The sequence below is a fragment of the Echinops telfairi genome, unplaced genomic scaffold (genome assembly GCF_000313985.2).
Source record: "Echinops telfairi isolate 266 unplaced genomic scaffold, ASM31398v2 ScPeMD7_3;HRSCAF=10, whole genome shotgun sequence".
In the NCBI taxonomy this organism is placed as follows: Eukaryota; Metazoa; Chordata; class Mammalia; order Afrosoricida; family Tenrecidae; genus Echinops; species Echinops telfairi.
Window position 1 is genome coordinate 57,706,008 of NW_022103899.1, and position 11,774 is coordinate 57,717,781.

Here is an 11,774-nt window from a genome sequence, read left to right on the forward strand (position 1 = left end):
TGGGAATTTCAATTGCTGTATAAACCCCAAACACAATTAAGTCTGTTTCAAAAAATAAATTCAAGGTGGCCTTTTAAAACTGGTGGGAACATGTATACTTTTGAGAATAAATAATGCAATATAACTGCTTTGCTCTGGATTTTGCTGGCATTCTTTTAAGGAAGTCATTCTGTGATCAAAGTGACACTAGTAACCAGAAAGAGGAGATAGGAGCCTTGGGGTGGTGGTGGGGTGTGTGCAGTTAAAATTACCGAGGGAAGAACAATGGGGCATGAGGGTGGTTACTCAACTCCAATGTCATCCGTTACTGGCTTGTCCTGGTAGAAATGGTGGATGTGTATTTGCTGCGCCTGTTCACAACAAAGTGAATAAATTTCCACTCTGTTCAAGGAGTAAACTCAGTGGTCTGAAGACAAAGTCCAGCATTGCTAATGACATCTGGACTATTATAGGGACATCTAGCTCGTCAAGAGCCCTCGTGGCATAGTGGTTACACACTGGGCTGCTAACCACAGGCCACAGTTTGGAAACAACAGCTTCTCCTCCAGAGAAAGATGGGGCTTCCTGTTCCTGTAAAGCTGCGGTTCTCAACCTTCCTAATGCCACGACCCTTTATATAGTTCCTCATGTTGTGGTGGCCCCCAACCATAAAATTATTTGTGTTGCTACTTCCTAACTGTAATTTTGCTAGTTATAAATCGGGCAAGTCCTGCGAAAGGGTTGTTCAAAAACGAAAGAAAGGGTTGTTCGACCCTCAACGTAGTCGTGACCCACAGGCTGAGAGTCGCTGCCGTGAAGTTACAGCCTTGGAAACCCAGAGGCGGCTCTAGCCTGTCCCTTCTGGTTGCTATGAATTGGAATCGACTTGACATCAAATTTGAGGTTTTTAATCTAGCAAGAACTCTGCAAAGCAAAAGAGATGGGGAGGGGCGATATGTATATGAAACAAGATGAAATAAAATTGGTACCAAAAAGTTTTTAAACTTCTAAGTCACCCTGTCCCAGTTAAGTGATTACCTCACCTCAACTGTCATTCTTTCTCTTCTGACATCTTCTGTGTCTCCTCTGGGGAAAGATCCATTTTCCTGTAAATCTTGGGGGCTTTTTACCTGCTTAAAATGGCCAAGATTACCAAGCACATTACACATTCAACGTGGCCTGCTGTGGAGCTTTTTGCCTCTAGTGTTTGTAGCCACAAGTTTGCACCTGCTATCAATTCATGCCAACAAGCCTCAGCCTGATTTTCACTTTTCCTTTATGATATTGCAATCACATCACTCAATGTCACGGAAAGTGTTGATATCTGCTGCTGCCTTTCATACCTCTTCTTTTGCCCGGATCTGAAAAAACGCAAGCTCTTCCGAATTAAAAAAAAAAAAAGAACCTACAGGAACTCCTTTCCTCTCATTCTGCGTCCTTCACAGCACGTTTCTAAAAACCTTGAGGGCTTTCTGTTTCGTTTTAAGGCTAATGCCACTGGCGACTACTCAAGTGGCGACGCACAGGGCCAAAATAAAGTCCCCAAATAGGAACAAAAGCAACTCAAGTGCCTTTAACTCCTTCGATTGCGAATCTCTTTGAAGGTAGCGCCCCAAAGCGCTCCCATCAAAGCTATAATGTAAATAAGGCGTCTCAAGCCAGAACCTATTGCCAATAGCCACCATTCCCCAAGTAACTCAAGCATCTGGTCCCCTTAAAGCTGGTTCGGGAAGGGCTGGAGTGCGCTCGGCGGGTCCACCCGGCGCCACACCCCGCGCCGAGGGCCTCCGACCGGGTGCCCGGAGCGAATGGCAGAGCCAAGCGCAGGGGCGCGCGCCACGAGGAGCCCAAAGCAGCAGCGTCACAGCCACGCAGGACCCGGAGGAAGATGACCCGGAAGCCGATAGGCCCTCGTGACTCTGTCTCGACCAACCAGCGTCTTCGCCTTTCCAGGACCAATCGCGAGCCGGACGACGGGAGGCGTGGGGTCGGGGGGCGGGGCCTGGGGGCGCAGCCCCACGTGCGCGCAGGCGCGCCGAGCGGACGTTTCAGTTGGGGCGGCGCTCGCGGCCGGGGTTCGGGCGCGTAGCCAACGCAGAGCCCGCGAGATCCGGCGTCTGCGGGGCCGCCGGGTCGTGGACGGTGGTCATCGTAACGGCCATTTTGTGGAGAATCTTGGCTGCCCGTTCCGGTGGCACGTTGCCTCACCGAGGCCGGCCCTGAGGAGATGGGCGTGTGAGGCCGGGGAGCCTCCGCGCGGCGCGGCGCAGACCCCGAGCCGGCCCTCGCCCCCCAGCATCGCAGGCCGCCGCGGACGTGTATGCCGTTGCGCTTCCACAAGTACGTCGTGGACGTCCCACGACAGACCTGTGACGGACATGTGTTAGTTGCATCTTACATGTTTACGGACGCTGCGTAAGCCCGTCGCTCTCCATCCTCCGCCACCCGAATTTTCTCTTCGGGTTTCCTTGCGGTCCGGGTTACACTGGATCCCAGGCTGGGGAGAAAGAGTTCGCGAAGCGAACGCGCAGCAGAGCATCCCCTCCCTGCCGTCGCGCCCCGGTGGGGCAGGCAGAGCTGCCCCTGCGTTTGAGACTGTCCACTTTCCCCCAGCAGCGGCCGCAGGTTTTACTGCCGACCTTGGAGTTAGCAGCCCAACGCAAAACCACCATGCCAGCAGGCCCCTCAAAGGAGGAAAACAAAGTGTCTTTTTAGGCAGGCAACTTCTTGTTTGTTTTAATCATTGTATTAAATACATGCATTAAATTAAATACATGTATTAAATACAACTCATCACAATCCACACATACATCAATTGTGTAAAGCACATTTGTACATTCATTGCCCTCATCATTCTCAAAGCAATTGCTCTCCACCTAAGCCCCTGGCATCAGCTCCTCATTTTTCCCCTCCCTCCCCGTTCCCTTTCCCTCATGAACCCTTGATAATTTATAAATTATTACTTTGTCAAATCTTGCCCTGTCCGACGTCTCCCCTCACCCACTCTTCTGTTGACCGTCCCCCAGGGAGGAGGTCACATGTAGATCCTTGTAATCGGTTCCCCCTTTCCAACCTACCCTCCACCTGCACGCCCGGTATCGCCACTCTCACCACTGGTCCTGAACGGATCATCCGCCCTGGATTCCCTGTGTTTCCAGTTCCTATCTGTACCAGTGTACATCCTCTGGTCTAGCCAGACTTAAGATGATACTGGGTGGGGAGGATGCATTGAGGAACTAGAGGAAAGTTGTATTTTTCATTGTTGCTACATCGCACCCTGACTGGGTCATCTCCTCTGCAAGGGGATGTCCACTGGTCTACAAATGGGCTTTGGGTCACCACTCCACACTTCCCCCCTCATTCACAATGATAAGATTTTTTGTTCTAATGATGCCTGATACCTGATCCCTTTGACACCTCCTGATCACACAGGCTGGTGTGCTTCTTCCATGTGGGCTTTGTTGCTTCTGCATCGGGATAGGTCCATGCGGCTTCTCCTTGGGGATGTCTTGTAGGAAGTCAATCTTGCAAGCTGAAGCAGGGAGCTGCTAAGGCAGCTGCACCCTGGTGCGACAATCACAAAGCAAGAGACCCGAGAACTAGAAAGGTGAGGCTCACCACCCATTTATCCCTCCGCCTTTCAATTAGCCCCACATGTGATTATCAGCCAGGTTGGCACAATTAACTAACTCAGAGGTGAACACACAATGATTTTTTGTTCTTTGATGCCTGATAACTGATCCCCTCTATACCTCGTGATCACGCAGGCTGGTGTGCTCCTTCCATGTGGGCTTTGCTGCTTCTGAGCTACATAGCCACTTGTTTACCTTCAAGCCTTTAAGACCCCAGACGCTATAGGCAGGGAACTTCTTCGCTGATAAAGTTTACCTATTAAAATGTAAAACGCATTTGATGACAAATAATAGGCATTCTTATTAGAATCTTGGGATATAGATGTCATTCTTAAGACAACAAGCATTTGGGATGTAGATGTCATTCTTATCCAGTGAGCACAATTCATAAAGTGAAATGGAGACAGATTTGATCACATTACGATTTAAAACAGACAGGGACAGAGCTGAGACTTGTGCCTGCTAAGAGAACAAACGACGGCCCTTGAGACCAGGCCCCAGGGAACACTGGTGAGCATCCTGACGCAGAATTGTAGCTTGAGCTAAGGACAGGCGCAGTGAACTAATCAAAGCCAAACAGCCAACCATCTGCAGAGCTGGAACCCTCTGTGCCTTTCAAAGCAAAACATGTCCCTAGACGGGATCCAGCTCACCTCAAGAGGGAACCTGGTGTACTTTTGGAACTATATCTACTCTATGTTTACCATGTATACTCATGTATAAGCTGAGTTTTTCAGCACATTTTAAATGCCATTTTTGTGGTAAAATTAGGTGCCTCAACTGATATTCGGGTCGGCTTATACTCGAGTATATATGGTAAATAAAATTTTTGCTAACTCTTGCTGTGGGATGTGTGGATATGTGTGTGTCCCTGGTGGCATCATGGGTTACAGCTGCACTGCTAACCACAAGGTCAGCAGTTTGAAACCACTAGGTCGCTTGAGATAGAGTTAAAGTTTCTTGTGCCAACCTGGCTGATAAACATGTGGGATTAACTGAAGGGTGGAGAGATAAATGGCTTGGTGAGCCTCGCCTTTCTAGTTCTTAGGTCTCTTGCTCTCTGATGGTTGGACCAGGGTGCAACTGCCTTAACCTCACTTCCTGCAAGACATCCCTGAGGAGAAGCCGCATGGACCTACCCCAATGCAGCCCTGGGTGCTGGAGCAGCCATGTGGAGACCCCTGCCAGCGCTGAGATGCTTACATGCTCACTGATTCATCTTTCCTCCTGCAGTCAGCGTCATTCTGTGTGTTGTTAGATTGAGGAGGACTTTGTAGATTGGTGTCGGACATATGGGCTGATGTTGGACGTAAGGGCTTGGACAGCATTGGGTTGGGATGCTTTCTTAATTTACACGTACCCTTTTTATAAAACTCTCTCATACATACGCGTTTCTGTGATTTGTTTCCTTAGTTTTCGCAGACTAACACATCGTTCCTTGGCAGATAGATGAGGCTTACTACTCTCTCGAGAGTTAGAGTCTTGGAAACCCACAGAGGCTGTTCTACCCTGTGCTGTAGGGTAGCTATGAATGGGAAATGACTCAGAGGGATGAGTTTGGTTTAGTGTGTGAGAGAGTGGTCACTCAGAGGGACTTGCTAGTAACCGATGAGGAAGATCAACCGGCAGCAGGCAGCAGGACTTGGCATCCCTCTGCAGGACAGAAGGGCACTCAAGCCTTGGGATATGAGTCTAAACAAATTTAAAACACAAGGGACAAATTGGAAGGGAAGATTTGCAACCTATATGACAAAAAATTGTGGGGGGAGGTCAGACCGCTCCCTGCTGCTGGGGACAATGGACAGGCTCCTGCAGGAGAAGTTTACACCCTACTGATAATGGTTCCTATGGAGACCCAAAGAACAGGTCAAAGTTAAGCTGCCATCCTAAATCTAGGATGGCCCATCTTATCACATGTATACCCCCAATCCCTCCTTCCTATTGCGTGTATGTCCCTAGACCACCCCCTCTCATTGCTGTATAACCTATAGTGCAACCCCTTCCTGTGACGTATGTCTTTACCTACATTAGTGGGCTTGCACGGCCCCAAAAGGTATATAGGCCTGGGCTAGCAATAGAGATCTCTCTCTCGCTGGTCACTCTCTCCTCCTCACTCTCCTCTCCTCCCTCCCTTGTTCCCTTACCCTCCTTCCCTTCTCTCTCTCCCTCCACGTGGACCACCAATTGGGGCTGAGGTGAGCAATGCTACCATGTATTGTGTCTGACTCCATTTATTTCTATATTTCTCTTCTTTTTCTCATGCTCTCTGTAACTTTACTATAATCTTTACTTATTCTCGCTGTACAATTGCGCCTACCGAACCCGTAATGATTTGCTAGGGGCTGGCTTCTCCTGGCAAAAAATGTCAATACGAACTGCAAAAAAAGGCTAGTCAAAAAATGGGAAAAGGAAATGAAAGGGAAAATCTTAGAAATTGAAGCTGCCAATGAAGGTGACAAATACAAAACATCACAGCCACCAGGGAAATACAATTTAGAACAATATTGTATTTTTTTCCCTTGTGGATCGGACTGGGAATAATTACATCAAGAAGAAACAAACATTGGAATTATGGAGGAACAGGTGAACAGGCAAATTGGTACACCACCTGGTGTGTTAGTCCGGGTAGACTAGAGAAGCAAATTCATAGACATTCTTATATGTGTATAAGAAAGTAGCCCAGTCCAGATCAAGTCCTTAAGTCCGATATTAGCCCATATGTCCAATACAAGTCTATAATTCCCTCTTCAGACTCACACAACACATGCAGTGACATGAAATGCTGGAAGATCAGTGGGTGGAAAGTCTTGTGGATCCAGTGACGGTGGAAGAATTACAGCACTGGCGTGGGTCTCCATGTGGCTTGTCAACAGGAAGATGTAGCCTCCAAATGGGGTCATTAAGCTGTGACCTCATTGACAGGCTAGACTCCACCCCTTCAAAAGCTGACAGGAGATGATGTAATTACCACATCTGGAGAGAAATTGGGCACTTTCCAAGAGGTAAAAGTTCTCCTGACGTTTAGGAATCCCACGGGGTTAGAAAAGCAGTGTTTATTCATCGGTGGCCATGGGTCAGAACTGACTTGATGCACCTCCCCACAACAAAGAAAAGCAGTCACCCGGGACACAGAGTAGAAACTGTACTGGCAATGTGAAAACGCAGACCAACCAACTGCTAATCATAGAAATGTTCAAACATTAAAGTGGAGAAAGTCATATATCCCCTCTGCCCACCCCTCGATGACACAAGGTAACTGTTTCTTTCTCACCTCCTCCCTGCGCCATTTTCCTCCCCCCTTTCCCTCTCCTCCCTCCTTTGCATATTTTATTTAAGGTACATTCCACGCAAATGAGCTCACCTGCAAACACAGCATTTTCCTCCACCTCATCGGCCATCTAATCTGTGCTCCGCATGTTGACTTGCTTGAATTAGGAGTCAAAAGTGTTTACCCAGGACCTTTGGATTCCATGGCCCTTAAGTCTTTTCAGCAGGGAGAAAGAGGGAACTGATCACAATGATCTACCTATAACCCCCTCCCAGGGGGATGGACAACAGAAAATTGGGTGAAGGGGGACATCAGTCAGTGTAAGACATGACAAAATAACAATTTATAATTTATCAAGGGTTCATGAGTGAGGGAGAGAAAAAATGAGCTGGTACTAAGGGCTCAAGTAGAAAGAAAATGTTTTGAAAATGATGATGGCAACCTATGTACAAATGTGCTTGACACGATGGATGTTTGTATGGATTGTGATAAGAGCTGTATGAGCCCCCAATAAAATGATTCTTAAATGTCTTTTCATCTCTAATAAAGAAGCCCCTCCCCTATTAAAATGTTATTTGTGGAAGAAACCACGTCCTTGTGCCATTTGACCAATAACATTGTCCTTGTCCTTGGTTGGGCTTCAAAAAGTTCATGGCTTCAAAATTGCATGATCTTTAATCCCATGTCTGCAGGAGCCTGGAGGTTCCCCGTGTTCATCTTCAAGAAGGACCCCTGGTGGCACTGTGGTTAAAGAGCTCGGCTGTCGGCTGAAAAGGCCAGCGGTTCAAGCCCACCAGCCTCCCCAAGGAAGACATGTGTAGCAATCTGTTTCCAGACAGCCGCGGGAACCCTGTGGGGCAGCTCTGCCCTGCCCTGTGGGTTGCTGTCAGTGAGAATTAACTTGATTGCTACAGTTTTGACTTTACATTTCTTCCCCATCATCAGTGCTGCTTGTACACTGGCAGTTACATCCAGAAGTGGTGTCCAATTTGGGTTCATTTTATTCTGCGGTCGGAGAGCAAATTGGAGTGAGTCTCGAAGCACTGAGTTCTATCAAAAGTATAAAAAGTTCACAAGGAATCATAAAAATCTTCCTAGGAGAGGACTCCTCCACAGAAGTTAATCCTCCACAGAAAACCCAGGAACGTATGCAAAAAATTCTGATTGGTTGAAAGACACAAACTCCTGCTCTAACTGACGCCAGACCATCCCAAGATTCCCCAGGGGATTGTCTCTGGTTAACCATAAAGGGCGTCGGAAAGTTTTGCTAATCTGGTGAGGATCTGGGGGACACATCTCCTTCTGGGAGATGTGAGCAGGCTGGGAGAAGATGGGAGAGAAAAGGAGATGGCGCCTTCCTGAGGTATGCCGGCTAGCTGACGTAGGAACATCCCTGTAGGATAAGCAACAAAGAGCAAAGAGGACTAAGGTGCGCCGACCCAAGCCCCCAAGCCGTGGTATTTTCAGTTGCCTCGTGGAAGCTGCACAGCGAATAGGGAAGAATGAATGCCTTTGAATGACGGTGCTGGGGAAGATGACTGAAAGTACCACGGATGGCCAAAAGTGACCCGTCCCGCGGGTCATCAAACAATGTGGATACCTGAAAAAGGGACTGGGAATGAAGAGGGGCAAGAGGCGCGAGAAATGGAGACAAGACAGTATTCTGATCAAGTATCGTTTACTGAGCAGAAGGCAGAGGCTTAAATACCCAATGGTGGGTGGGTAACATTACATCATATGCTAATAAAGTATAACAGGTAGTATCCAATAATCACGCAGCTACCAAATATGGAAGAAATGGTAGGCATCAGTCCTCAAACAGGTCCGCATGCAAATGAGGTGCACTTGGACGGTCCACATGCAAATGAGGTGCACTTGGATGCCTGGCGGAGGTGTCCAATGAGCATGGCGGCTGCCTGCCACAGAGCACCAATCATCACAAAGGCCAAACTCAGGCAGGACAATAGGCCAGGGAACATCCGGGAATGGGAAGCTTAAAGACACTGGACGGCCCAGGCCATGGGCTGAGGGACGTGCAGACTCCCACACAAATGAACCAGCTGATCGTGTCTCGGAAGAAGTACAGCCAGAATTCTCCTTAGAGGCAAGGATGGCAAGACTTGCTCTTACATACTTTGGACATGTTATCATAAGAGACCAATTCCCGGAAAAGGGAATTGTTAGTCCAGGTAGACTAGAGAAACAAATCCAGGGAGACTCATATGTGTATAGGAAAGAGCTTTATATACAAGAGCAATTGAACATTGAGAAAACATTCCAGCCCAGTCCAGATCAAGTCCATAAGTCCAGTATCAGCCCATATGCCTGAAACTAATCTATAAATTCCTCTTCAAACTCACGAAACACATGCAATGACACCAAATGCAGGAAGATCACAGGCCAGTGGGTGGAAAGTCTTGTGGATCCAGTGGCAGTGGAAGCATTACAGCACTGGCGTGGGTCTCCATGTGGCTCCTTCAGCTCCGAGGCTCTAACTGCCATCAACCTGTCTCTCTGTGTTCTCAACAGGGATGTCTCACAGGGGATGAGCCTGTGTCCTCCCTCCAGTGAGCTATTTATCTCCTTAACGCCTCCAAATGAGGTCATCAAGCTGATTGACAGGCTAGACTCCACCCCTTCATTCTGAATCCTCAAATTGACACCAGATATGTAACTACCACAGACATCATGCTTGGCAAAGTAGAGGGCCAGTGAACAGGAGCAAGACCCTTGATGAGATGACTGAGCAGAGTGGTCAGAACAACAGACTCGGATGTAAGAACAATTGTGCAGATGGGATTCATTCTGTGGCACATAAGAGGGTCACTACGAGGTTGTGAACTGGGACAACGGCAGCTAACAGCGAGAAAGCAAAGATGGAAACTCTCTCCTCATGCAAAGGACCCTGGTTTTTTAGAGCCTCCTCTAAGCCTGACGTGTGCTTGTTGCCATGTCTCTCTCTTGCCTCCAAGACGGTCCATGTATACTGAAACACACTGCTTCATGTGTCTCCAGCAGAGCTGCGGGGTGGGTTTGGACCTCTGACCTTTTGTTAGCAGTTGGGCACTTTAACAATCTTGCCACTAGAGAGCAGGAGCACTCAGGCTGTCCTGCTGAGTCACCATGAACGGGGTGGGGGGCGTGGGGGTGGGGGAGAAGGCCTCCCTTACACCCATCACCTCTCAACCCCCTCCCCGCCCCATGGTTTCAGGTCATGCTGATATACACAGCTGGTGCATGAAAGCGGTTGTTATTCATTGAGAGGGAAGACAGATACGGAGAGCCCATTGAAACCAAACTGCCCAAAGGATAACAGCGGTTCATTGGCTCATTGGCCTGTTGTGGAGAGAAGTAAATATTTTACTTTCTTTTCTGAATGTCCTGAAGTGGAAACAAAAGGAATTGCCTTACTTATCTCTCCCCACGCCACCCCCCCTTCCTAGAGAAGTCCAGGCAGAGAGGGAGGGAAAGGACTGGGGGAAGGTTCCAGATCCAGGCTGCAGGAAGGCAGAGAGAGGAGGACAGGGGGAGTGGGCAGCACCTTGTTGCTGTTTCACTCTTGCTTTTGCTTCTCCACCAGACGGAGGCCTCCTTTCCCTTTGGGGTCCCCCTCCCTGGAGTGTTTGCAGTAGGGAGGCCGTCCTAAGATGCCCCACCCTTCCCGGGTGGGCCGACCTGGCTCCCAGGGATTTGAGGCTTGAGCAGCAGCACCTCCTGCTGGGACCTCCCCTGGGAGGGCTCGGGTCCCTTCATCCTGGGCCCCTGGAGCCCTTCCATGCCAATGCACGCCTGTGCCCACCCCCACCCCTCCACAGGCCTTGCACTGTGCCTGACCCGTAGCTGGTGCTCAATACATGTTAGCTGAATGACTGATGCCGGCCTTGCTTAGAGCAAATGGAGAAACTTGACCCTTGGAGAAGATCCCACATTCTCAGGGGAGATTCCAGAGCCAATGGCAGCGGCTCTCAGGCTCTCCAGGTCAACTCCAGCCCTCCTGGGAAGCCAGGAGAAGTTTCCAGCTAGAACTGTCCCACGTCATCCCATACAGACAAAAGCTTGGAGGAGGACAAGGCTGGCTGTGGCCTTTAAAAAGGCCTTGCTGTCAGGTCAGTTCCGAGTCAGCGACTCCAGGCACTGCAGCATGAAACACTGCCCCATCCTCCCTGCAGAAGAGGCCCTACAAGGGGACCTTCCCCACAGGGTGCCTGCCATCCTTAAACTGTGCTTTAGAAACCAGTCGAGGACTTTGCTGGCAGCGTTCCTTGTGGTTGGAAGGGTTGCCAGCCTCCCACCACAAATCACGGGTTCGATAGGTACAATTGTACGGTTAAGATATATAAATATATTAAAATCATAGAGAGCATGAGAAATAGAAGAGAGATTGAAATAATGGAGTCAGACACATTTCATGGTAGCAATGCTCACCTCAGCCCAGCTTGGTGGTCCATGTGGAGAGAGGGGGAAGGGAAGGAGGACAAGGGGAAAGGGAACAGGGGAAGAGGTCAGGAGAAGAGAGGGGCAACCGGTGAGAGGCCCAGGGGGGAGCCCGAGAGAGGGTTCTTTATTGCTAACCCAGTACCTATATATCTTTGGGGGCATGCAAGCCCACTAATTACAGGTAAAGACATACGTCACAGGAAGGGGTTCACTATAGGTTATACAGCAATGAGAGGGGGATGATCTAGGGACATACGCGCAATAGGAAGGAAGGATTGGGGGTATACATGTGACAAGATGGGCGGATCTTAGATTCAGGATGGCAGCCTAACTTTGGATGTAACTGAACCAGTTTGATCTGTTCTCCATAGAAACCATTATCAGTAAGGTATAAACCCCACCTCCAGGAATCAAGCTAATGGTCCCAAGCCTTAAGGGAGTAGCCCATTGTCCTTAAC